General features: G+C 45.9%; 1 long non-coding RNA gene across 1 annotated transcript; it reads right to left on the reverse strand.

The window, feature by feature from the left end:
- Positions 1-81: 81 nt before the first annotated feature.
- Positions 82-25777, reverse strand: LOC143769054 (uncharacterized). The gene is made up of 3 exons (XR_013214189.1): positions 25680-25777; positions 24477-24571; positions 82-201 (listed from the first exon to the last, which is right to left on the reverse strand). It is a non-coding gene; the product is annotated as an uncharacterized LOC143769054 (long non-coding RNA).

Genomic DNA, 25777 nt, shown 5'->3' on the forward strand with positions numbered 1-25777 from the left:
GCCTGGTTAATAGTCTCAGGTTTTGCAGAGCAGAAACAGCTTACATGTCCAGCAAATGCAGATGGAAGTAACACGAGCAGCAGATGAGGGAGGATTACTGAACACTGGTGTATGCAGCAGGAACTCAGAGCAGAGTGGCAGGATCTCCAACACAGGTTCACAGGAGCAGGTGCAGGTGCAAGGCCAGGGAGTAATCAGGAGCTGGATGCAAAGCAGAATAATCTAGCACAGACTGAAGGCTGGGGTGGAGTTTTATAGCAGGAAGACAAGTGCACATGAGACCAAAGACGCCATGTTGGAAAAGGGCAGTAATGCACAAAAGGTAAAAAATGTTCAGAGTCCTGACATTACTCCCTCCTTAGAAGCGGCCTCAGGACGATCCTGGACCTGGTTTCTCAGGGAATCTCTGATGAAAACGAGAAATCTTCTGTTGGGCATTGATGTTTTCCACAGGTTCCCAAGAGTCTTCCTCAGGGGGATATCCCTGCCATCTTATCAGATATTGGAGCCGATTCCTGCGAATCCTGGAATCAATAATTTCCTCCACCACGAATTGTTCTTGCCCATCAATCACCACAGGCTGTGGAGGTGGCACAACACGTCCCTGGAAGGTATTAGGAGATACAGGCTTTAGTAAAGATACATGAAAAACTGGGTGTACCTTCATTGTCCTAGGTAGCTTCAGCCGACAGGCCACAGAGCTCACAATACTGTTGATCTTGAAAGGGCCAATGAATTTCTGTCCAAGTTTTTGTGAAGGAACATTCAACTTCAGATTCTTAGTTGCTACCCATACGGAATCTCCTACCTTGAACATGGGTGCAGGTTTACGGAATCTATCAGCCGATCTCTTATAACGTTCTTGAGCCGTGGTCAAGGATTCCTTCAGAACCTCCAGATTTTGTCTCATCGCAGTCAGCCTTTCCTCCACTGCTGGAACCGGAGAATTAATTAGAGACCTAGGTAAAATACACAGATGATAACCCAGATTGGCAAAGAAAGGTGTAAATTTAGTGGAGGCGCTCTGAGAATTATTATATGAAAATTTGGCTAACGGCAACAACTCCAACCAATCATCCTGGAGATGGCTGACATAGCATCTTAGATATTGTTCCAGCGTCTGGTTGGTACGCTCAGTCTGACCATTTGTCTGGGGATGGTAAGCGGAAGAGAGACAGACATTAATACTGAGTGCAGAGCAAAACCCCTTCCAGAATCTTGAAGTGAACTGTACTCCACGGTCAGAGATGATCTCATCCGGCACCCCATGCAACCGAAAGACATTCTGTATAACCAAGTTCACTGTATCTTTAGATGAGGGGAGGCCGGTGCACGGAACAAAATGAGCAGCTTTAGTCAGGCGATCAACTACCACCATGATTGTATTCATGCCCCCCGATGTAGGCAGCTCCACAATAAAGTCCATTGATATAGACCCCCAAGGGCGGGATGGAACAGGTAATGGTTGTAGAAGACCCGTAGGTGCCACATGAGGAGTCTTGTAATGGGCACATACCTCGCAAGAGAGAACATAGTCCTTGGTATCCTTCAGGCAAGTTGGCCACCAGAAGAATCGTCTCAGGAACTCTTGTGTCTTCTGTACCCCCCTGTGACCAGCCAACTTGGAGTCATGTACCAACTTGAGGATCTGCAGACGGACGACCTCCGGGACGTAGATACGTCGATCTCTGAACCACATGCCACCCTTAAAGACAAGATTAATATCCACAGGTGGGTTGGCCAGAAATACATCACCTTCATAGGCCTCCCTGCACTCCTTCCTCAAGTCCTGATCGTGGATAACTCCGATGAAATTGGCATCAGATAGAATGGTCTTGGACGGGGCTCCAGGTACGGAATCCGCAGCATGGATTCGGGATAAAGCATCAGCCTTCCCATTACGAGAACCTGGACGGTACGAGATAACAAAGTTAAATTGATTTAAGAATAAGTTCCAACGAGCCTGACGAGGAGAAAGACATCTAGTGGATCTAAGGAACTCTAGATTGCGATGGTCAGTTAGCACTATGATCTGTTGTGCAGCTCCTTGCAGATGATGCCTCCATTCTTTGAAAGCCGCAATAATAGCCAGCAATTCCTTGTCTCCCACGTCGTAATTCTTCTCTGCTGAGGTTAGTCTACGGGAAAAGAAAGCACAAGGATGTAGCAGACCCTTCTCTCCAGTTCTTTGGGAGAGAATAGCCCCCAAAGCATTATCAGAAGCGTCCACCTCCACAATGAAAGGATGTGTTGGATCTGGGTGTATCAACAGCGGTGCTGATGTGAAACAGATCTTCAGCCGATCAAAAGCTTCTTGAGCCTGTTATGACCACTTAAAGGGCTTTTCCTTCTTTGTCAAGGAAGTAATGGGACGGACAATATCAGAAAAATTTCGAATGAAGAGTCTGTAGAAATTTGCAAAACCAATAAAACGTTGGACCTCCTTAACGTTCTTGGGTACCGACCAGTCAAGGATAGCCTGAATCTTACCAGATTCCATGTTCAGCCCCTGGGGAGAGATGATATAACCCAAGAACTGTATCTCAGAATGATGGAACTCGCATTTCTCCGGCTTGATATACAGTTGGTTCTCTTTCAGACGTCTTAAAACAGTTTTGACATGTTCTTCATGTTCCTGTAGAGAGTCAGAAAAGATTAGTATATCGTCCAAATAGATCACCACAAACTGGTCCAACAAATCTCTGAAGATGTCATTAACAAGGTGTTGAAATGCTGCAGGGGCGTTACAAAGCCCGAAGGGCATCACAAGAGATTCAAAGTGTCCATTACCGGCATCTGAATGCTGTCTTCCACTCATCCCCTGGACGAATACGCACCAAATTATAAGCCCCACGAAGATCCAGCTTAGAGAACACCTTAGCATGGCGGACTCTTTCCAGTAATTCGGGAATCAGAGGCAAAGGGTAACGGTTTTGTATGGTTACCTTATTGAGTTCCCGATAGGCAACACAGGGTCTCAGGGTCCCATCCTTCTTCTTTACAAAACAAATGGGTGCCCCTGCTGGTGAGGAAGAAGGATGTATGAAGCCTTTGGTCAGATTTTCATCAATATACTCCTTTAAGGCTTGAAGCTCAGGTGCCGCCAAAGGGTATACGTGACCAAAAGGAATATCTGCCCCAGGAAGCAACTCAATGGAACAGTCATAATGCCTGTGTGGAGGAAGTTGATCTGCATTCTTCTTGTCACAGAGGTCAGAGAACTCTTTATATGCTGGAGGTAAAGAAGATACCTGTACATGTGGTTCCGTAGCCGTGGACTCAGGGACAGCTTCTGTTAACGCTGAGTTGCTCCTTGTTGGAAAGATAATCTCCTTTGTCTCCCAGTTGATAATTGGGTTCTGAGAACGCAACCAAGGAATGCCTAAAATCACAGGAAAATGAGGAGAAGAAATTAGCAAGAAAGAAAGTTGCTCCTGATGATTAGGTTCCAACAAAATTTCAAGGGGTACGGTCTCCTGATCCACAGGCCCAGAGATTAAAGGTGACCCATCCACTGTTTCCATGGTAATTGGAGAGGCTCTTTGCTGAATTTTAATACCATGTTCCTTGGCAAATGCGATATCCATGAAATTGCCACCTGCACCAGAGTCAATCATAGCTGAACTGGAAATCCACTTTCCTGAACACAGGATCTTAATAGGGAGAGAACAGTGAGAGTTCTTTTCCTTCAGCTCCTTGGGGGGTGAAGTCATAGAAAGTGAATGGAATACAGCGTTTAAAGGCAGGCTACATTCAGAGATTCATCATCACAGTTGTCATACTCCCTTATTGCTGCTAGCACCTTGTTAGGCCGTCTAGGACACTTAGGACAATTGATCAAGAAGTGGTCAGACTGGCCGCCGTAGAAACATAGACTTTCACGAAGGCGATGCTCCCGGCGCTCATTGATCTCGCGTCTCTGAACAGAATCATTTTGCATGGGCACCTCCTCCACTTCCCGAGATGTTTTACCTGCAGGCTCTTTGGAAGGAAGGGAAAAGTTAGAAATACGGTTATATGCAGCAAATTTCTCCTGCCTACGCTCAGTAAGGCGAATGTCTATGCGCACACAATGCTTTATAAATGTCTAGTTCAATAGATAAAATACACTGGCGCTGTGATTATAGATAAAGACCACACAAGTGCTGCCGGTATAATAGACAGATGCTGTGCCTACTCTGTCACTGGAAAAAACAATTGAAAAACATAGAATACCGCGCTACAAGTGTCCAACCAGAACCTAGAAACAATCCGTATGTAGTACTAGCATCTCACTAATCCGTTTGCAGAGATTGCTAATATCACCTACTATACAATGTAATTGAAAAACACCCCTGCTAAATATTAGAAATGTGTGCAGCAGGAGAGAAAAGAAATGATGATACAATAAACCACACAGCGGTAACCCCCTGTATAACAACCTCCCTCTGGTACTAAGCCCAGCTGAAACAAGCGATATTAGTATAACATTAAACAGTGTCTGTGAATAATGGATTCCCTTACCTATCCACTGAATGAAGGTGTGTGACAGGTACCGGACTGCTGGTATCCTCGCATGATGCTGGGATGCCGGATCCTTAGAAGGTACAGTTAGCTGGTAACAGCGGTGCTTGCTTGTAGTTGGGAACGAGCCCAATTTACCTCCACATCAAAGCGTGCGCGTACCGGCGTGTATGAGAGCAGGTACCGCTAGTAGGGATTGCTGACAGGGGGTATGTGGAGCTGCGTGTAGTGCCAGAGACGTCCCGGCCGGAGACGTCCCTGGATGCACCAGGAAAAGATGGCCGACGCTGCCAAACAGCGTGTGACGTCACTGGCCTAAGGGGACTGGGTAGGGTCAATTCTAACCGACGCGTTTCAGAGTGTAACGCACTCCTTCAACAGGGTCCCTGATGAAGGAGTGCGTTACACTCTGAAACGCGTCGGTTAGAATTGACCCTACCCAGTCCCCTTAGGCCAGTGACGTCACACGCTGTTTGGCAGCGTCGGCCATCTTTTCCTCGTGCATCCAGGGACGTCTCCGGCCGGGACGTCTCTGGCACTACACGCAGCTCCACATACCCCCTGTCAGCAATCCCTACTAGCGGTACCTGCTCTCATACACGCCGGTACGCGCACGCTTTGATGTGGAGGTAAATTGGGCTCGTTCCCAACTACAAGCAAGCACCGCTGTTACCAGCTAACTGTACCTTCTAAGGATCCGGCATCCCAGCTTCATGCGAGGATACCAGCAGTCCGGTACCTGTCACACACCTTCAATCAGTGGATAGGTAAGGGAATCCATTATTCACAGACACTGTTTAATGTTATACTAATATCGCTTGTTTCAGCTGGGCTTAGTACCAGAGGGAGGTTGTTATACAGGGGGTTACCGCTGTGTGGTTTATTGTATCATCATTTCTTTTCTCTCCTGCTGCACACATTTCTAATATTTAGCAGGGGTGTTTTTCAATTACATTGTATAGTAGGTGATATTAGTGCAGCGCCCCAGAGTCCTGGTCGTTGCAGTACTATGGCTCCGCCACTAAGGGGAGCTATGGTGCGTCTGATGGCACTGAAGGAGTTCATCTGATCAGGTATCACAGACACCAATACATTTCACAGTCGGGCCTCCGGGGGGAGCTAAGGGTTCTATTCACTAGGCCACTCCCCACCATAGTGGGTAAACTGGGGGTCAGGCAGGGAGTTAGATCAGAAAGCTGACTGGGTTGGAACCAGGCAACACCTTGTGGCAGAGGGTGTTGTGGGGGAAGATACAGTAGGGTCTCTGTCAGGGGTGGGATCCTGACAGAGGCTTGGCAACTTGAACGAACGTAACGGGACCGTGCCTGCTCCGGGTAGCGGCGGTGCCCAAGGAAGGATTAGAAGCGAGATAGATTGTCCTGAGTGAGAAACGAGATCACGCAAAAGGAGAAATACCAGTAGGAGTCGTGCTGTAAGACCGAAGCAACATCCTACTGAGGCGCACTACCGGTGGCCGGAACGCCGAGGGAGTATCATACCATTCAGCTTCAAGCAATACTCCAAACAGCGGCAGGACAGTCAGTCTAAGGCGGGCTGTCTAACTTTAATCACCTATGCAGTCTTGGGGGGCAACTTGTGGAGAGGGGCGACTCTAGGGTCCCGGAAGAGCTCCGAGCCTACCCGTCAAACGGGTGCCGTCCCAACCAGAACACCAGGGAGGGACGGAGGATTAGCAGAACATCATCTAATCGAGTTGTGAGGGAACTTAAGAAACAGACACAACAGTTGTGGGGACTTTCTGTAAGCACAGCAGGGAAGGACCACAACACATAGCGCTAGAAGGAAGGCACCGATTTCCACCTGTGAAGAGAACTCTGGAGGTGCCATTGGACCGGCCGGACTTGCGCAGCCTGGTGAACTGTGTTCTGGACTGAGGACCCAGAGATCTTCAGTAAAGAGGTAAAGAGACTGCAACCTGGTGTCCTCGTTATTTACTGCACCGCACCACTACAGCCTCACCATCACCATCTACATCATACCTATCACTGTACGCCCCTCGGCAGGGTCACGGACCGGGCCTAGCCACCGTGACAACCCCAGAGCAGAGACTCACACAGGTCCGGTACCGGGTACCCCTCGGCCCTGCGGCAGTGGGGGCACTCCATTAGCAATCTCTGCAAACGGATTAGTGAGATGCTAGTGTTGAGGGAGGATTTAAAGTGATCCTTCACGGTTAACCCAGTGATTTCCAAATTAATATATATAAGGTGTTGCCGGCAACTGAAAATGACCAGACGGAGACGTGTGTCTCTGTATGGGGGATCGAGCAAATCTCTGGCCCCCGTTTATTCTGCATGACTTTATCATAGTCATAGAAATTACACTTCAACCAATCAGCATAAGAACACGCTCACGGTTCTTAGCCTATAAGAATGCAGGAACAATCTGTGCGTCAAAGTTTTGTAGAACAATACACCCTCAGTCTCATGTTCTACCGAGGTTGCAACAATCAAGGTCTCATCAAAATCTCATAACAGCTGTAACCTTTAGCCTACTAACAAAATTTATATCAAAACAACAAAATGGAGTCGAAAAGCACAAAATGGAGATTCTTTCTTAATTTCTTCCTTCACATTCCCCCCTAGATAAATTTTGTTAATTAATGTCCAGCATCAGAGGTACTATCCCAAGCTCTAAGCTCGAGCGGTACTGGTCTTCACATGACTGGTGCCATGTTACCAGCCATGGCTGTTGCGGCGTACCCGTCCCCCCTGTATACTAGAATTTACGAATAACAATTATTGATAACATTAGTGGGGATCTTTTGAAGATAGCCATGCGCTTGGCTTCAACATCTTCATCAGGTAACTTTGTAAAATCGGTGTAGAGAAGAGCAGGGGTGGCAACGCTTTTGGTTTCATCATTAGTTATCCTAGTACAGAATTTCCTAATACACACAGAAATACACCAAAAAACAAGTTTTAGTATTACATACATGACAAAGATAAAGGTGAATACTGGCAGCCATTTTAAATACAGTTATATCTGCAAGCATAGGAAAAAGTTATTGTTTCACAGTATGAGTATAGCAGTACAAAAAAGGTATAAAGATATATATTTTCACCTTGACAATCCCCCCTAAACACTAAGTTTTTCCCCTAAAGAAAGATCCTTCGAGACTGTCCATGTGATGGGAAAGGGGAGGTGGATTTCTTCATCCAGACACCTCAGAAACTCTCCCCTAGCGAGAGGCCTCCAGGCAGCTGAACCCTTCACTAACCTCACATGGAGCTCTCCTACTGTCCCTAAACTAAATCTCTTAGCATCATCTGAGAATGGGGGGTTTTGTTTTCTCTCTTGAGGGGGACATACTTAGGGATCTCCCCTGGATCAGTACCATCGTACTCTGGTGGGTCTACTTCTTGATTGAGGAAGGTGCCAGTCGAGATTGCTTTCACTAACTACCTAGGCCTGCCCAGGTGTACTTATACATCTATCATATTGTCATTATTTGTTTGTAAAATGAGAAAGGTTGGTTCTCAGGGTCAGCCAATTGTTTTTGCATAGCTAGTCAGAGGGCCTCCAGGGATAATACTCCTGCATCTGTCTTACCCTACCTGATGTGGTTGGTTCTCTAGTGGTGGGGGCGACATGACATGCTGGTCTACAGCTCCTTCCCAAAAGGATTACTGTCAGCCTACTCCCAAAAGTTAATGTCTCCAGTATCCACCAACCACAATCCTGTGTCAGCTTCTTATGTCACTGCATGTGCTTTTGTCTGGACAGGATTCAGTGTAATTCTCTTAGGTCGGGTTGCAGCACGGGTCATACAAGTATTAGGGCCCAAATCCTCAACTATACCCTAAAAGGCATCACAGCTATAATTAACAAATCTTTGTTCACTGTAATATATATATATTTGATCCATTCAACATTTTTATTAATCTGCACCTGTGGGATTATAGAAGCAAAGCCGGCATAGATCTGGTTCTGGGCTTTAAACTGGTCAGGCACCCCCCCTTGGCACTCCAATGGTATCAATATATATTAGTGGATCTTCTTCATAACTCATGTGGCGCTGATCAAAACTTCTCTTTCTGGTAGGTTCATCAGGTGTCTTTGGATCTCAAGGTAAAATCTTGAACTGCATAACTAGTTTAACAAGGGTGCATTGGCCTATCCAGGCATTAGGCAACCTAGGACGGAGCTTACCATCTCCACATAACCAATAAATGTCGTACATATATTCTGTATGTTTGATTAGCAAATCAGTATCTAGAGAACTGTTCCCTTTGCAGAAACTTGTCTCGAAGATCCCTACTGGTGTACCTGTGGTGTCGTGGGAATTATAGCAGGTGTAATTGTCAGCTAATACGGTTACTTCTCCTGGGACCTTTAGTTTAGGTTCCTCATGAATTAGTGGGACATAATCTGGGCAATCAGTGGACTTCAAACCTTTCAACAGATTCATGACACAGGCAGTGGTGTTGTCATCAGGGAAAAGCAATGCATGTGTGTAGAGATGTGTATTCGCAGCAGCACAAGCAATACATCCTACAGAGATATTTTGGACTCTTACATTGTATCTCACCCATTCTAACCATAGGTTTTTCCTTGGGGTTGTTTGTGTTTCTATGGAGAAAACTTCTTGCCAACTGAGACCTAGAATGGGGATCACTTCATTAACTACATTTTGCAAACGCTCACCTGGGCCTGTTTTAGGTGTACTGGTAACAGGGGCTTTGGTTGGTCTGAAACTAATATCCTGGAGCTGTATATGGCCTAAATTCCCATGGTATCCACTACTAAATACATAATTATAATGCCTTCCCAGTACAAATGTCTGCAGGTCAGCAGATTGGGAGCTTTCGAGATTTAGGAGGAGGGGGTGACAACTTTTGGTGTCCAGGAACCTTGTCTGGGTCTGGAAGAGAACTGAAAATGGTTAAATGCACTTTGGCAAGGTGTCCATGTAAGGCCTGCACATAGCTAGTCAAGTCCTGGTACTTGAGCTGCAACTGTTGTGGAAAGAAACATTCAAGATTGGGGCTCCTGCCAAACAGAATCTCATGCAGTGACAGTCCTGTCTTCCTGTTTGAGGTATATCTTACTGAAAACAAAGCTAGAGGGAGGCATTCTGGCCGTGATTTACCAGTCTCTGCCATTGCCTTCTGGATTTTAAGCTTAAGAGTTCCATTTAGTCTCCACTTTTCCACTACTCTGTGGATGGAGTATGCAATGCTTGACTTACCCCCAGTGCTGCCATTTCCTCTGACATGATCTCTCCAGTAAAATGGGAGTCCCGATCGCTTTCAATGACGTCAGGAACTCCATACCTGCATATGATCTCAGCCATCAGTTTCTTCGCCGTTGTCTTAGCCGTAGCTTTGGCAACTGGGTAGGCTACTGGCCAACCTGAAAATAAATCAATGCAGACCAACACATACTCATACGTCCCTACCCTGGGTAACTGAATATAATCAATCTGCAGTCTCTGGAATTGGTTAAAGGGCCGGGGAGTGTGCTTGGATGGGGTTTTCACTGTCCTACTCTGATTATGTGTGGCACATATCATGCAGCTCTGTACCTGCCTTTTTGCGCAGGTGGAAAACTCCGGGGGCAATCCATTGTTTCTGTAGGGTGTCACACATGGCCGTCTTTGAGTGCTGCACATTCCCGTGCAGAACCTGTGCCATCATTGGGTACAGTACCTGTGGTAGGCAGACCTTTTCACCCCTCCCCCATAGTCCAGTGATGGTATCAGAGCAAGCCCCTATCTTTTGCCACCTATTTTTCTCCTCCTTACTTGCCTGTTCTTGTAACCGGGCTAAGATGTCTTTCAACACAAGTGGAGATGGTGGGGTGTCTAGGTGATGTACTCTAGAGGCTACAGGAGTGCTTGCTGCTTTCTTGGCAGCCTGGTCTGCCAGTGCGTTACCCTTTTGTCCGTCCATCAGTGCCTTTGGTATGTGCCTTTACCTTTATGATGCCTGCTTGGGTGGGAAGCTGTAGTGCATTCATAAGTTGCTGGACTGCCTCAGCATGTTTAATGGGGTGGCCATTTGCTGTCAGGAAAGCCCTGGCTCTCCAGATAGGCCCATAATCGTGTGTAATGCCAAAGGCATACCTGGAATCAGTGTAGATATTTACAGTCTTACCTTCTGCTAGTTTGCTCTGCTTCTTGTGCAGACATATGAGCTGGCATTGACTCTGCCTTGATTACCTCATGTTCTGAGACCACAGCATATCTGGTACAGAAGCGTCCTTGGTCATCTTGGTGACGGGATCCATCTACAAAAAGCTCAAAATCAGCATTAGAATAGGCACACTAGAGACCAGCCGTTTCCTGAGACATCTGTCATGGTTCCCAATGGCAAGGGAACGTAAGAAACATATAAGTAACGAACGAGCTCTCGGGTGATGGAAACTCGAGTTGACCGTGAGCTAAATCTACCACACAACTAACAGTAGCCAGGGAGCATACCTACGGCTTCCTATATGCCACGCGCCAGCCGGAGGACTAACTACGCCTGGTAGAGGAAGAAACAGACCTGGCTTACCTCTAGGGAAATACCCCAAAAGATGATAGCAGCCCCCCACATGTAATAACGGTGAATTAAGAGGAAAAGACATACACAGTATGAAAGTAGATTTAGCAAAGAGAGGTCCACTTACTAGATAGCAGAAGGATACAAAAGAGGACTTCACGGTCAACTGAAAACCCTTTCAAAAACCATCCTGAAATTACTTTAAGACTCCTGTGTCAACTCATGACACAGGAGTGGCAATTTCAGCCCGCAAGAGCTTCCAGCTACAGAGAATTACAAAAACTGCAAACTGGACAAAAGGTACAAAACAAAAGGACAAAGTCCACTTAGTGATCAGCAGACTAGTAGCAGGAACATGCAACCGAAGGCTCTGGTTACAATGATGACCGGCAAGGAAATGACTGGAGAGCAAGGCTAAATAGGAAACTCCCAAACACTGATGGAAGCAGGTGAACAGAAGAAGCAAAGTGCAAACAAGTCACCAGTACCACCAGCAACCACCAGGGGAGCCCAAAAAGCGGATACACAACAGTACCCTCCCCTTAAGGAGGGGGCACCGAACCCTCACAAGAACCGCCAGGGCGATCTGGATGAGCCCTATGAAAGGCACGAACCAAATCCGAGGCATGAACATCAGAGGCAGTTACCCAAGAATTATCTTCCTGACCATAGCCTTTCCATTTAACCAGATATTGAAGTCTCCGTCTGGAAATACGGGAGTCCAAGATCTTCTCTACGACGTACTCCAATTCACCCTCCACCAGCACAGGAGCAGGAGGTTCAGTAGAAGGAACCAACGGTACCTCATATCTCCGCAACAACGACCGATGGAACACATTGTGGATAGCGAAAGATGCCGGGAGGTCCAAACGAAAGGAAACAGGGTTAAGAATCTCCAAAATCCTATAAGGACCGATGAACCGAGGCTTAAATTTGGGAGAAGAAACCCTCATAGGGACAAAACGGGAAGACAACCACACCAAGTCCCCAACGCGAAGGTGGGGACCAACACGATGACGACGGTTAGCAAACTGCTGAGTCCTCTCCTGGGACAATTCCAAATTATCCACCACTTGTCCCCAAATCCGATGCAACCGATCCACCACCGCATCCACTCCAGGACAATCCGAAGATTCAACCTGACCAGATGAAAAACGCGGATGAAACCCTGAATTGCAAAAGAAAGGAGAAACCAAAGTGGCAGAACTAGCCCGATTATTAAGAGCAAACTCCGCCAACGGCAGAAAGGCAACCCAATCATCCTGATCCGCAGACACAAAACACCTCAAATAAGTCTCCAAAGTTTGATTAGTTCGCTCCGTCTGGCCATTGGTCTGAGGATGGAATGCAGACGAAAAGGACAAATCAATGCCCAACCTGGCACAGACTGCCCGCCAAAATCTAGACAAGAACTGGGTACCCCTGTCAGAAACGATGTTTTCCGGAATACCATGCAAGCGAACCACATTTTGAAAAAACAGAGGGACCAACTCAGATGAGGAAGGCAACTTAGGCAATGGCACCAAATGAACCATTTTAGAAAAACGGTCACACACCACCCAGATGACAGACATCTTCTGAGAAACAGGGAGATCCGAGATAAAGTCCATAGAGATGTGCGTCCAAGGCCTCTTCGGAATAGGCAAGGGCAACAACAACCCACTAGCCCTAGAACAACAAGGCTTGGCCCGAGCACACACATCGCAAGACTGCACAAAAACACGCACATCTCGAGACAGGGAAGGCCACCAGAAGGATCTAGCCACCAAATCTCTGGTGCCAAAAATTCCCGGATGACCTGCCAGAGTAGAAGAATGAACTTCCGAGATGACTCTAGTGGTCCACTCGTCAGGAACAAACAGTCTACCAGACGGACAACGATCAGGTCTATCCACCTGAAATTCTTGCAAAGCACGTCGCAAATCTGGAGAGACAGCAGACAAAACCACTCCATCCTTAAGGACACCAGCAGGTTCAGAATTCCCAGGAGAGTCAGGCTCAAAACTCCTAGAAAGAGCATCTGCTTTCACATTCCTAGAACCCGGTAAGTACGAGACCACAAAATTAAACCGGGAAAAGAACAACGACCAACGTGCCTGTCTAGGATTCAGGCGCCTGGCAGACTCCAAATAAATTAAATTCTTGTGATCAGTCAAAACTACCACCTGATGTCTGGCACCCTTAAGCCAATGACGCCACTCCTCAAATGCCCACTTCATGGCCAAAAGCTCCCGATTACCAACATCATAGTTTCGCTCGGCGGCCGAAAATTTTCGCGAAAAGAACGCACAAGGTCTCATCACTGAGCAGTCGGAACTTTTCTGCGACAAAACCGCCCCCGCTCCGATCTCGGAAGCATCGACCTCAACCTGAAAGGGAAGAGAAACATCAGGCTGGCGCAACACAGGGGCAGACAAAAAGCGGCGCTTAAGCTCCCGAAAGGCCTCCACGGCAGCAGGGGACCAATTGGCAACATCAGCACCCTTTTTAGTCAAATCCGTCAGAGGTTTAGCAACGCCAGAAAAACCAGCTATAAATCGACGATAAAAATTAGCAAAGCCCAAGAATTTCTGGAGACTCTTCAGAGAAGTAGGCTGCGTCCAGTCGTAAATAGCCCGAACCTTGACAGGGTCCATCTCAATAGAAGAAGGGGAAAAAATATACCCCAAAAATGAAATTTTTTGAACCCCAAAAACACACTTTGAACCCTTTACACACAAAGAATTCTCCCGCAAAACCTGAAAAACCCTCCTGACCTGCTGAACATGAGACTCCCAGTCATCAGAAAAAATCAAAATATCATCCAAGTACACAATCATAAATTTATCCAAATATTCACGGAAAATATCATGCATTAAGGACTGAAAGACAGAAGGTGCATTAGAAAGGCCGAAAGGCATTACCAAATACTCAAAATGGCCCTCAGGCGTATTAAATGCGGTCTTCCACTCATCCCCCTGCTTAATTCGCACCAAATTATACGCCCCACGAAGATCAATCTTAGAGAACAACTTAGCCCCCCTTATGCGAGCAAACAAATCAGTCAGCAAAGGCAACGGATACTGATATTTGACTGTAATTTTATTCAGGAGACGATAATCAATACAAGGCCTCAGAGAGCCATCCTTTTTAGAGACAAAGAAAAAACCGGCTCCTAAAGGTGATGAAGAAGGACGAATATGTCCCTTTTCCAGGGACTCCTTAATATACTCGCGCATAGCAGCATGTTCAGGTACAGATAGGTTAAACAAACGACCCTTTGGAAATTTACTGCCAGGAATCAGATCTATGGCGCAATCACAATCCCTGTGAGGAGGGAGTGAACCAATCTTAGGCTCTTCAAAAATATCACGATAATCAGACAAAAATGCCGGAATCTCAGATGGAATAGATGACAAAATGGACACCATAGGAGTGTCCCCATGAGCCCCCCGATATCCCCAGCTTAACACAGACATAGCCTTCCAGTCAAGGACTGGGTTATGAGACTGTAACCATGGTAATCCAAGCACCAAAACATCATTTAAATTGTACAACACAAGGAAGCGAATCACCTCCTGATGGTCTGGAGTCATACGCATAGTCACTTGCGTCCAGAACTGTGGTTTATTACAAGCCAAAGGTGTAGAATCAATACCCTTCAGAGGTATAGGGACTTCCAGAGGCTCTAAATCAAACCCACAGCGCCTGGCAAAGGACCAGTCCATAAGACTCAGAGCGGCGCCAGAGTCCACATAGGCATCCACGGTAATAACTGATAATGAACAAATCAAGGTTACAGACAAAATAAATTTGGACTGTAAAGTGCCAATTGAAATGGACTTGTCAACCTTCCTAGTACGCTTAGAGCATGCCGATATAACATGAGCAGAATCACCACAATAGAAGCATAACCCATTTTTACGCCTATAATTCTGCCGCTCGCTTCTGGACATAACTCTGTCACATTGCATTTTCTCTGGCTTCTCTTCAGAAGATACCGCCAAATGGTGCACGGGTTTGCGCTCCCGCAAACGCCGATCAATCTGAATTGCCATTGTCATGGACTCATTCAGACCTGTAGGCGCAGGGAACCCGACCATAACATCTTTAACGGCATCAGAAAGGCCCTCTCTGAAATTTGCCGCTAAGGCGCACTCATTCCACTGAGTAAGCACAGACCACCTACGAAATTTTTGGCAGTATATCTCCGCTTCATCTTGCCCTTGAGATAGGGCTATCAAAGCTTTTTCAGCTTGAATCTCCAAATTAGGTTCCTCATAAAGCAACCCTAAAGCCAGGAAAAACGCATCCACATTGAGCAACGCAGGATCCCCTGGTGCCAATGAAAATGCCCAATTTTGAGGGTCACCTCGCAGCAAAGAGATTACAATCTTAACCTGCTGGACAGGATCTCCTGAGGAGTGAGGTCTGAGAGAAAGGAATAATTTACAATTATATTTGAAATTCAAAAACCGAGATCTATCTCCGGAAAACACCTCTGGTGTAGGGATTTTAGGTTCAGAAATAGGAGCATGTATAACAAAATCTTGTAAATTTTGAACCTTCGTAGCAAGATTATTTAAACCTGCAGCCAAACTCTGAGGATCCATCTTTAAACAGGTGAGCTCAGAGCCATTCAAGGATTATAAGGAGAGAAAGGCAAAGGCTGCAATGAAAGCTGAAATACAACAGATCCAACTATGGAGCAAGCATAGAGGAAAAAGGGAAAAAAAAAAAATTTACAGACTTCTTTTTTCTCTCCTTTCTTCTGCCAATAAGTTTAACACTGGCCGGTCATACTGTCATGGAACGTAAGAAACATATAAGTAACGAACGAGCTCTCGGGTGATGGAAACTCGAGTTGACCGTGAGCTAAATCTACCACACAACTAACAGTAGCCAGGGAGCATACCTACGGCTTCCTATATGCCACGCGCCAGCCGGAGGACTAACTACGCCTGGTAGAGGAAGAAACAGACCTGGCTTACCTCTAGGGAAATACCCCAAAAGATGATAGCAGCCCCCCACATGTAATAACGGTGAATTAAGAGGAAAAGACATACACAGTATGAAAGTAGATTTAGCAAAGAGAGGTCCACTTACTAGATAGCAGAAGGATACAAAAGAGGACTTCACGGTCAACTGAAAACCCTTTCAAAAACCATCCTGAAATTACTTTAAGACTCCTGGGTCAACTCATGACACAGGAGTGGCAATTTCAGCCCGCAAGAGCTTCCAGCTACAGAGAATTACAAAAACTGCAAACTGGACAAAAGGTACAAAACAAAAGGACAAAGTCCACTTAGTGATCAGCAGACTAGTAGCAGGAACATGCAACCGAAGGCTCTGGTTACAATGATGACCGGCAAGGAAATGACTGGAGAGCAAGGCTAAATAGGAAACTCCCAAACACTGATGGAAGCAGGTGAACAGAAGAAGCAAAGTGCAAACAAGTCACCAGTACCACCAGCAACCACCAGGGGAGCCCAAAAAGCGGATACACAACAGACATCAATTCTAGACAATCATGTGGTTTAGAAACCTAATCTTGTTCCTCTGGATCCATTCTAGAAAGAAAAAGTGTCCTTTTTCATATCACCTACTCCTCCCCCCTTTGGATCCATAGGAACTAGGGGAAGAGTAGCGGGGTTCAGGACAGTGCACCTTTTCAAAGTCACATTAGTAGGCATGAGAATAGCACACTGAAGTCGCAGCTGTCCAGCCATGGACATGTGGCTAGGTTGTAACTGGAAAGGGGAACTTGAGGGTAGCATCTGTCAGCAGGGGTGTGACAATTTCTTTGAAAGTGACCGGGCCGGCCATAGCGCCAACACTGCAAGTGAGAACTAGTGCGGCGGGGCTGGGGAGCAATACCTCCAGACATAGGGTTAAAAGAAATATTTGAGTAGGGGACTGAATTGTATAAGGTGGGAGGGCTGGAGTTGGAATTTGCTGCTGGGCAGGCCACTGATAAGGAGCCAGCTGCATTCTTGTACCTGGGGTGGGGGCTGGAATTGGAGCAGAGACTGCTGTGGCTGGTTTTAACCCTTGATCTTCCTGTTGATGCAGAACGTGCTAAATTCTTTTGAAAACTTTTAATTACTTTTAATGCATCATCCGGAGTGGAAGTCTCAATATCGGGTCTGACCGACATTATTGCCTCCTTCAATTCGGATTTAAGGCCGGACATTAAAGCTGCCACAAATAGGTGTGAATGGGCTTTATTATACAATGAGAATCCCAAATCTTTAAACACTACCATAAGACGCCCATAAAACTTCTCGGCAGTCTCCCCCCTGTCCTGTGTGACATCTGTGAGGGAGGTAGCTTGGTCCGCTAATCTATCTTGTGCCCAAACTTTTAAAGCATTACAAAAATCAACCCCACTCTCATATGTTCCCCCATCCAGGTTCACATTATACATTATGCCACCCTCAATGATTGGAAAATATTCCTCCCCAGCCTTCACTTGGAGTAAGTGTAACAGATCTCTCCGGGGAGTGGAATAAATCTCTCAATTTGCTGCTATTTGTCTATAGAAGGCCATGGGGGAGGTTTCTGGATCGGGTAATTGGTTACAAAGGGTGTCTATCTGGGATGGAGAAAAGGGGGTATACTTTGGCCTGTTAGGAGTAGCTTTCACATCATCTTCTTCAAACTCTGATATTACTGACTCGAGGGCAAGAGGAGGCATACAGGATTGCGTTCTGGCAGTGGCCGATAATAGGTGCCGTCAGCGTTTTAGCAAGGGAAAGGTGGGGGCTACAACCCCGGATCTTCTCGCTCCACAATTGTAACAGACCTCTCTACACTGAGTATTAGTAACTCCGCATACATCACAAATCCACCCGTCAGGATCATAGCGTGGAAGCGCACTAAGTTTTGGCAACCCAGTATATATTGGTGCTTTGGGATTGAGGGGCACAGAGCTTACAGTCGGGAGAAGAGGCTTGATTTCCTGGGGAGGGACCTTATCATCAAGCAGGGAGACCCCCTGTTCCAGATCATCATTTTTAATTGTTTGTCTTTCTGACACATTATTCATCAGAATTCACTTCCTCTGTTGATCCTCAATTTGCTATATATCAACCACTCAACTTGCTTTTACCAATCTTTTAATCACTTACAAATTTCCTTCTAAAACTAGACACTAGATTTCACTTTCAATTTACAATATTTCACAGATCTACCAGCGCGTACAACACTAAGAAAACACAGAGAGACTCAAGAGCGCAGCGACGCGCGTGCTCCCTCCCTTTTCAGAAACAGCGATAAGAAAAGTCACAGCATTCCTCAGTGCAGAAAGGAAAAAAAACCACAGCGCAGCTGCTCAACCCCTCCCATCGGATATTCCAAAGACAAACACAGACACAAAATTCAGCAGTTCTTAGACTTAATTAATTTCTACAAAATCTTCATCACACAATTCACATGCCAGATTGAGAATATTTTCCCTGCATTCCTGACAGATTTCTTTTCCCTTCTTTGGGCTAACAATATCAAATTTTCATCACACAATTCAAAGTCTTCTTCTTCCACGGACTGATTCTCCTTTAAAGCGAAATACCCCTACTTAGTCGTGTATAGATACCAGAGCGGCCGCTTAGTCTATTCCACTAGGGTTTTTACCTGTCCCCCGCTGGGACAACCCAAAATCGCGGTACTCAGCGAAAGGAGGAGGGCGTCTCAGACTAAACCCTCCGGACACCTCTGGATATATATATTGTATACCTATATATTCCTGAGTTACGCATCCTACCCAATCTTCGATCACCTCACCGCGCCTGATTCTAACAGTGATCAGGAATTCAGGATATTTTGACTGTAAAGAGAATTACATCACTGGTTAATCCGGGGTGTCCGTCCCTTATGAGGTACGGTTCGAGCACTGGGCTTCCAACGGAACTACACCTCTATATGATTCCACCCAAGAATCATCCCACTCCGGGGACAAACCTCAGATCCTCTTTGCAGCAACAAACACAGGAAAACCACACCAAACGGTCAGTCTGAACAGTATAACTGCCAACTTACCGTGGTTGTTGTGGGGGATGATCAGTCCCAATTTTCCAGTGCCTGCGTCCGGTCCGAGGGTCCTTTGTCTTGTTGTCCTCCGGGTGGCAGAAGCGTTCCTGCTTGGAGCCCCACGTTAAAGGGCGCCAACTGTTGAGGGAGGATTTAAAGTGATCCTTCACGGTTAACCCAGTGATTTCCAAATTAATATATATAAGGTGTTGCCGGCAACTGAAATGACCAGACGGAGATGTGTGTCTCTGTATGGGGGATCGAGCAGATCTCTGGCCCCCATTTATTCTGCATGACTTTATCATAGTCATAGAAATTACACTTCAACCAATCAGCATAAGAACACGCTCACGGTTCTTAGCCTATAAGAATGCAGGAACAATCTGTGCGTCAAAGTTTTGTAGAACAATTCACCCTCAGTCTCATGTTCTACTGAGGTTGCAACAATCAAGGTCTCATCAAAATCTCATAACAGCTGTAACCTTTAGCCTACTAACAAAATTTATATCAAAACAACAAAATGGAGTCGAAAAGCACAAAATGGAGATTCTTTCTTAATTTCTTCCTTCACACTAGTACTACATACGGATTGTTTCTAGGTTCTGGTTGGACACTTGTAGCGCGGTATTCTATGTTTTTCAATTGCTTTATAAATGTCTCTAGTTCTTGTGGTGACTCTGAGCGAGCTAGTTCATCTTTTATAATACTAGACAGACCCCTTTTAAAAATAGGCAATTGTGCAGAACTGTCCCAATTGGTATCTACCGCCAATCTCCTGAATTCAGTGGCATACTCAATAACAGAACGTTTAGCCTGGCGTAAAGACAACAAAGCAGATTCAGCGGTTGCACGGCGATTAGGGTCATCAAACATTAATGCCATAGCGGCCAAGAAATCATCCAAGTCATTTAACCGTGGGTCACGAGACTCAATCATCGGATTTGCCCAGGCGAGCGCTCGTGAGGTCAGTAGCATTATTACACACAATACTTTGGATCTATCAGTAGGAAAACGGTCTGCATGCACATCAAAATATAGCATACATTGATTCACAAAGCCACGAAATTTGTCGCGATCACCATTAAATCTGAATGGGGGCAACTTAGGTGAGCTAGCTGGTGGTGGTTGCCCAGAGGGTAAAGTCACTTGTGCAGCTATTTGCGTGCTTATGTCCTGAAAAGCCCGTCCATACTGGGACTCTATGCCAGCAAGTTTGTTTTCCTGGGCTGCCATGCGATTGCTTAAGTCCTGCAAAGTTTGTCCAAACACTTGTTGATTGTGTTCAAAGCTTCCAAACTTCTTTTGCAGACCTTCCACATCTTTCTGCAGTGATCTAATTATGGAAAACACCTGCTCTAATCTGCTCTCTGCAGTCATTGTTCCAGCAGTCTCCTTTTTTTTATGGCTAGATTATCCTGTAATAATTATAGGGGATAATTCAGGAGACTCTTTGCGTGGAACAAGACAACAGGACACAGTTTTATAAGTGGTAAAGTTTATATTATCACACGGTGATTCAAGCAGGTGCAGCGAGAAACTCAAGTCCACAACACTTGGTGCAGATAATAAACGCAGCTTAGCAGTCAATAGGAAACTTCAGAGGTAGATGCAAACAAACAGAAAGTCTATGAAGCACGGTTATTCTTGAGGAAACTAGACACGAATAGATCCTTGACTTAGTCCAGACACAGATAGATATGCTATTAGGCAGTTCAAATCATATCTTAGCTCAACCAGGGAGGCCTGGTTAATAGTCTCAGGTTTTGCAGAGCAGAAACAGCTTACATGTCCAGCAAATGCAGATGGAAGTAACACGAGCAGCAGATGAGGGAGGATTACTGAACACTGGTGTATGCAGCAGGAACTCAGAGCAGAGTGGCAGGATCTCCAACACAGGTTCACAGGAGCAAGGCCAGGGAGTAATCAGGAGCTGGATGCAAAGCAGAATAATCTAGCACAGACTGAAGGCTGGGGTGGAGTTTTATAGCAGGAAGACAAGTGCACATGAGACCAAAGACGCCATGTTGGAAAAGGGCAGTAATGCACAAAAGGTAAAAAATGTTCAGAGTCCTGACACTTCCCTTCCCTCCCTTCCTCTGCCTTCCCCCACCTTCCCTAGTTATGAGATATGTTAAAAAAAATCTGCCAAAATCAGTATTATAACTACTCTCAAAAGATGAGATGCACAAGAGAAATCTTGTATGCGATTGTGGGATGAGGAGATAAGAGGGGAGTAGAGAAGGAGATCTTGTGGCGATCGGAGGTTGCGTGCAGGAAAGTACCGGGAGACGAGGTCACAGATGTATGGAGGAGACAGAGTGTGGATGGCTTTATATGTCATGGTTAGGCTTTTGTACTGGAGTCTCAGGGTAATGGGGAGCCAATGAAGGGATTGACAGAGGGGCGAGGCCGGGGAATAGCGGGGGGACAGGTGGATTAGTCGGGCAGCTGATTTTAGAATAGATTGGAGGGGTGCGAGAGTATTAGAGGGGAGGCCACAGAGCAGGAGGTTACAGTAGTCGAGGTGAGAGATGATGAGGGCATGGACTAGGGTTTTTGCAGATTCTTGGTTAAGGAATGTACGGATCCGTGAAATATTTTTGAGTTGAAGGCGGCAGGAAGTGGAAAGGTCTTGGATATGCTGTTTGAAGTAGAGATCGGTGTCAGGGATTACCCCGAGACAGCGAGCTTGTGGGACTGGGGAGAGTGTGCAGCCGTTTACTGTAATGGATAGGTTCGTTGTGGGGGGGTCGCGTGAGATGGGGGAAAGACGATGAATTCTGTTTTGTTCATGTTAAGTTTTAGAAATCTAGTGGAGAAGAAGGATGAAATAGCGGACATTGAGGGATTCTGGTTAGTAGGGTGGTGATATCTGGTCCAGAGATGTAGATCTGTGTATCGTCAGCATAGAGATGATACCGTGAAAACCGTGAGATTCTATGAGCTGTCCCATGCCAAAAGTGTAAATGGAGAAGAGCAGGTGCCCTAGAACTGTGCCTTGCGGGACTCCAACAGATAGGTGGCGAGGTGAGGAGGTGGTGTGTGGGTGGGAGACGCTGAATGTCTGGTCAGTTAAGTATGACGATATCCAGGATAGGGCCAAGTCTGTGATGCCAAGGGATGAGAGGGTCCGCAGCAACAGGGAATGGTCCACTGTGTCAAAGGCAGAGGACAGGTTAATAGGTCATAGATGACTTTAGTTAGGGCAGTTTCAGTGGAGTGGTGTGACCGGAAGCCTGATTGCAAGCGGTCGAAGAGGGAGCAGGACGATAGATGGGAGGACAGTTCAAGATGGAAGTGTTGTTCCAGTAGTTTTGAGGCATAGGGGAGAAGTGATATAGGGTGATAGCTCGATACAGAGGATGGATCAAGAGAGGGCTTTTTGAGGATAGGTGTGATTGAGGCATGTTTAAAGCTTGAGGGGAAAACACCAGTTGTTAGTGATAGGTAGAAGAGATAGGTTAGGGTTGGGATGAAGACTGTGGCGAGGTTTGGGATGAAGTGGGATGGGATTGGGTCAAGTGCACAGGTGGTGAGATGCGATCTTGAGAGTAGAGTGGAGAGTCCATCTTCTGTAATGGAGGAGAAGTTGGTTTTGGAGGTGGAGGGCTGGGTAGTTGGGAGGAAGGGCTCTGGGGGTTGTCGACTTAAACTGTCTCTGATATTCTCAATCTTCTGCTTAAAAAATGAGGCAAAGTCTTCAGCTGAGATGAGTGGGGAGGGAGGAGGTGCTGGGGGACGGAGGAGAGAGTTGTAGGTGTTGAATAACTGTTAAGGGTTGTGAGACAGGGAGGATATGAGAGATGAGAAGTAGGTTTGTTTTGCTGTGGCGGGTGTGGTCTTGAAAATAGTGAGGGACTGTTTGAATGCGATGAAGTGCTCGTTGGAGTGGGATCTTTTCCATCTCCGCTCAGCAGCCCTGGAAGCTCACCTCAGTTCTTTGGTCAGGCTGGTGTGCCAGGGCTGTCTGTTGATTTTGTGAGCTTTGGTATGTGTGAGAGGGGCAAGAGATTCCAAAGCTACAGCTATTGTGGTGTTATATAGAGCGGCAGCGTCATCCACTTTTTGTAGGGAACAGGGAGAAGGAGGAGGGATTCAGAAAGTGAGTGTAGATCAAGGTGTTTAAGATTTCTGCAAGGGTGTGCAAGTTTGTGGGGTGGGGATTGTAGACAAGGAGTGTAGAGGGAAGACAATGTGAGTAGATTGTGGTCAGAAAGAGGAAGAGGTGTGTTAGAGAGATTAGATAGGGAGCAGAGGCGGGTCAAGATGAGGTCCAGTGTGTGACCATCTTTGTGAATGGCTGCAGAAGACCATTGAGTTAAGCCGAAGGAGGAAGTGAGAGATAGAAGTTCAGTGGCAGCTGAGAGGGTAGAGTCAATGGGTATGTTGAAGTCGCCCATGATGATAGTGGGGATATCCGCAGAAAGGAAATGAAGTAGCCAGGTGGTGAAGTGGTCAAAGAAGGTGGTGGCTGGCCCTGGGGGGTGGTAAATGACAGTCAGTTGGAGGTTGGAGGGGGAGTAGATGCACACAGAGTGCACCTCAAAGGAAGGGAGGGTAACAGAGGGTGGAAGTGGGATTGGGGTGAAGGAGCAGTTATCTGACAGGAGAAAACCAACTCCTCCGCCATGCTTGCTGCTGGGGTGGGGTGTGTGAGAAAGGTGGAAGCCCTCATACAAAAGTGCAGCAGGAGAGGCTGTGTCAGAAGGGGTGAGCCAAGTTTCGGTGATGGCGAGGAAGGAAAGTTTGTAAGTAATAAAAAGATCATGGATGTAGTAAAGCTTGTTGCAGACATAGAGCTCCTGTTAGTGGGACTGGGGAAGTGGGGGCCGGGCGAATGGGTATAAGGTTAGAGAGGTTATGGAAATTTGTGATAGAGCGTGGATGGGAGGTAGAACTGACTGTGGGGATGTGGTGAGGAGGACCAGGATTCGGAGAGATATCACCAGCAGTGAGAAGGAGCAGAGAAAGTATTAGCAGGTGGGAGCAGGAGAGGGCATGTGGTGGCTGTCTGTGCTTGGAGACAGAGGATTGTATGTTGAGGAACAGTTCTGAGGAGGAGGCAAGATGGATGGGGAGGATTGAGGAAGAGATGAACAGTTCCTTACTAGGTGTAGGGATTAGGGGAGTTAGCAGAAAGTGAAGGATTATAGGGGTGAAAGTGAAAACAAACAGAAACATTGTTTACTGGCCAGTTACCTTCAGTTCCCTTCTGGTTCAATTCTGGTTTTAATTCTACATAATCTACACACTTCTGGGACACACTTATCACATAGTGACAGGTCCTGTCTACTGTATGTCTAATACAGGATGGTGTGATATAAAAGGCTGTGAGGGAATAGTATTCCCAACATGTTTCTGTAATATTTCACACATAAAATAGATTAATAAAGAAATACATGTCATATTATTTGATACTTTGTGTCTGGAATCTTTGGAAGGTACAATGATTCTTACCAAGGTGTGTAAAGAAAGCTGCCCGTTCTTCTGACTGTGGAATCTCATCCTCTGTTTTCCTCCTCTTGGCCTCTTGCTGGTTAGCAGACAATGAACTGGGACAGAAGAGATAGATATTGTGGTATTAGGCCTCTGACATGGCCGTTCTATGGCAACACATAAGTCCTGAGCTGTAAGGACTGTAATAAAAGTCTGGGCCAATCCTCTATTACTACCCTTTTGTAACAGACTGAGTGGGAGTTTCTAATTTATTTCTCGTATTTTGGGCTCATTCACACTTGTGCTTTATTACAGGGGGCCTACTTTGGGTTTCTACTCTAGAAATGTAGCAGCCGCCAACATAATACCTGCTGTGCTAGTTGGGCAGCAGAATGATTTTTCAAATTCTACGGGATCAGCCGCTGTACACAAAGAGCAGCTCCTACTTCTCCAACTACATAGTGAGGAGCTGTTCTATCCAAAATATACAACAGAAAAGTGAGTGTATAGTGTATACAGTGTAAGTGGACTGTACCAGCAGTCCAACACTTTCATCCTGATGGGTGCTTTCCTCATAGGGGATCTGATATTAGTTTGGGCTTTAAATGGTATAAAATATATGCAGTGGTGAATTGTAATGTTCACTATGGATTTGCTGGTGTAAGTTTATGGAGTATGATGACTGCAGTGATGTAACCTCATTTACTAAGATTAACAGCCTCAATAATCCAAACCTCTCACTTCTGTCTCCAAGACTTCTCATGTGCTGCATTAATTCTTTGGACTGCACTACCCAGGAAACTTTGATTAATCCCCAATACACAGTTTTAAGTGTGCTCTAAAACCACATTTCACATCGCCTCAAAATACCTATTTAACTATCCTTGTTTTACCAATACAAATTTTTCTTCAAAATCAGGACCCTTGTGTCACCTGTGTCTGTACACAAACTGGTTTGTGACGGGTTCATGCAGCATTACGTGAATACCCTATTTATTACATTGATGACCGGACTGTACAATACAAGCAATTGTTACCATTGTTACCACCTTTCTCCCCATCTACTCATAGAGGGCCCTCACTCCTCTTGGTATCTGTTGATTAATGTGATTATTGTTATTCTGTAATGTCTTATTGCCTGACAAGTCCCCTCTAAACTGCACAGTGCTGCGGAATATGTTGGCGCCATAGAAATAAAATTATTACTATTTATTATTTTCGTACCACTCCTGTTAATACTGGGCGATCAATTCTTTCTTCCACTCCCTCATGACCATTAATCCTATTCTTCCTGGAAACAAATGCAAAAAGGGTTAAAACAT

Source organism: Ranitomeya variabilis, chromosome 4 (assembly GCF_051348905.1).
Source record: "Ranitomeya variabilis isolate aRanVar5 chromosome 4, aRanVar5.hap1, whole genome shotgun sequence".
NCBI classification, from domain to species: domain Eukaryota; kingdom Metazoa; phylum Chordata; class Amphibia; order Anura; family Dendrobatidae; genus Ranitomeya; species Ranitomeya variabilis.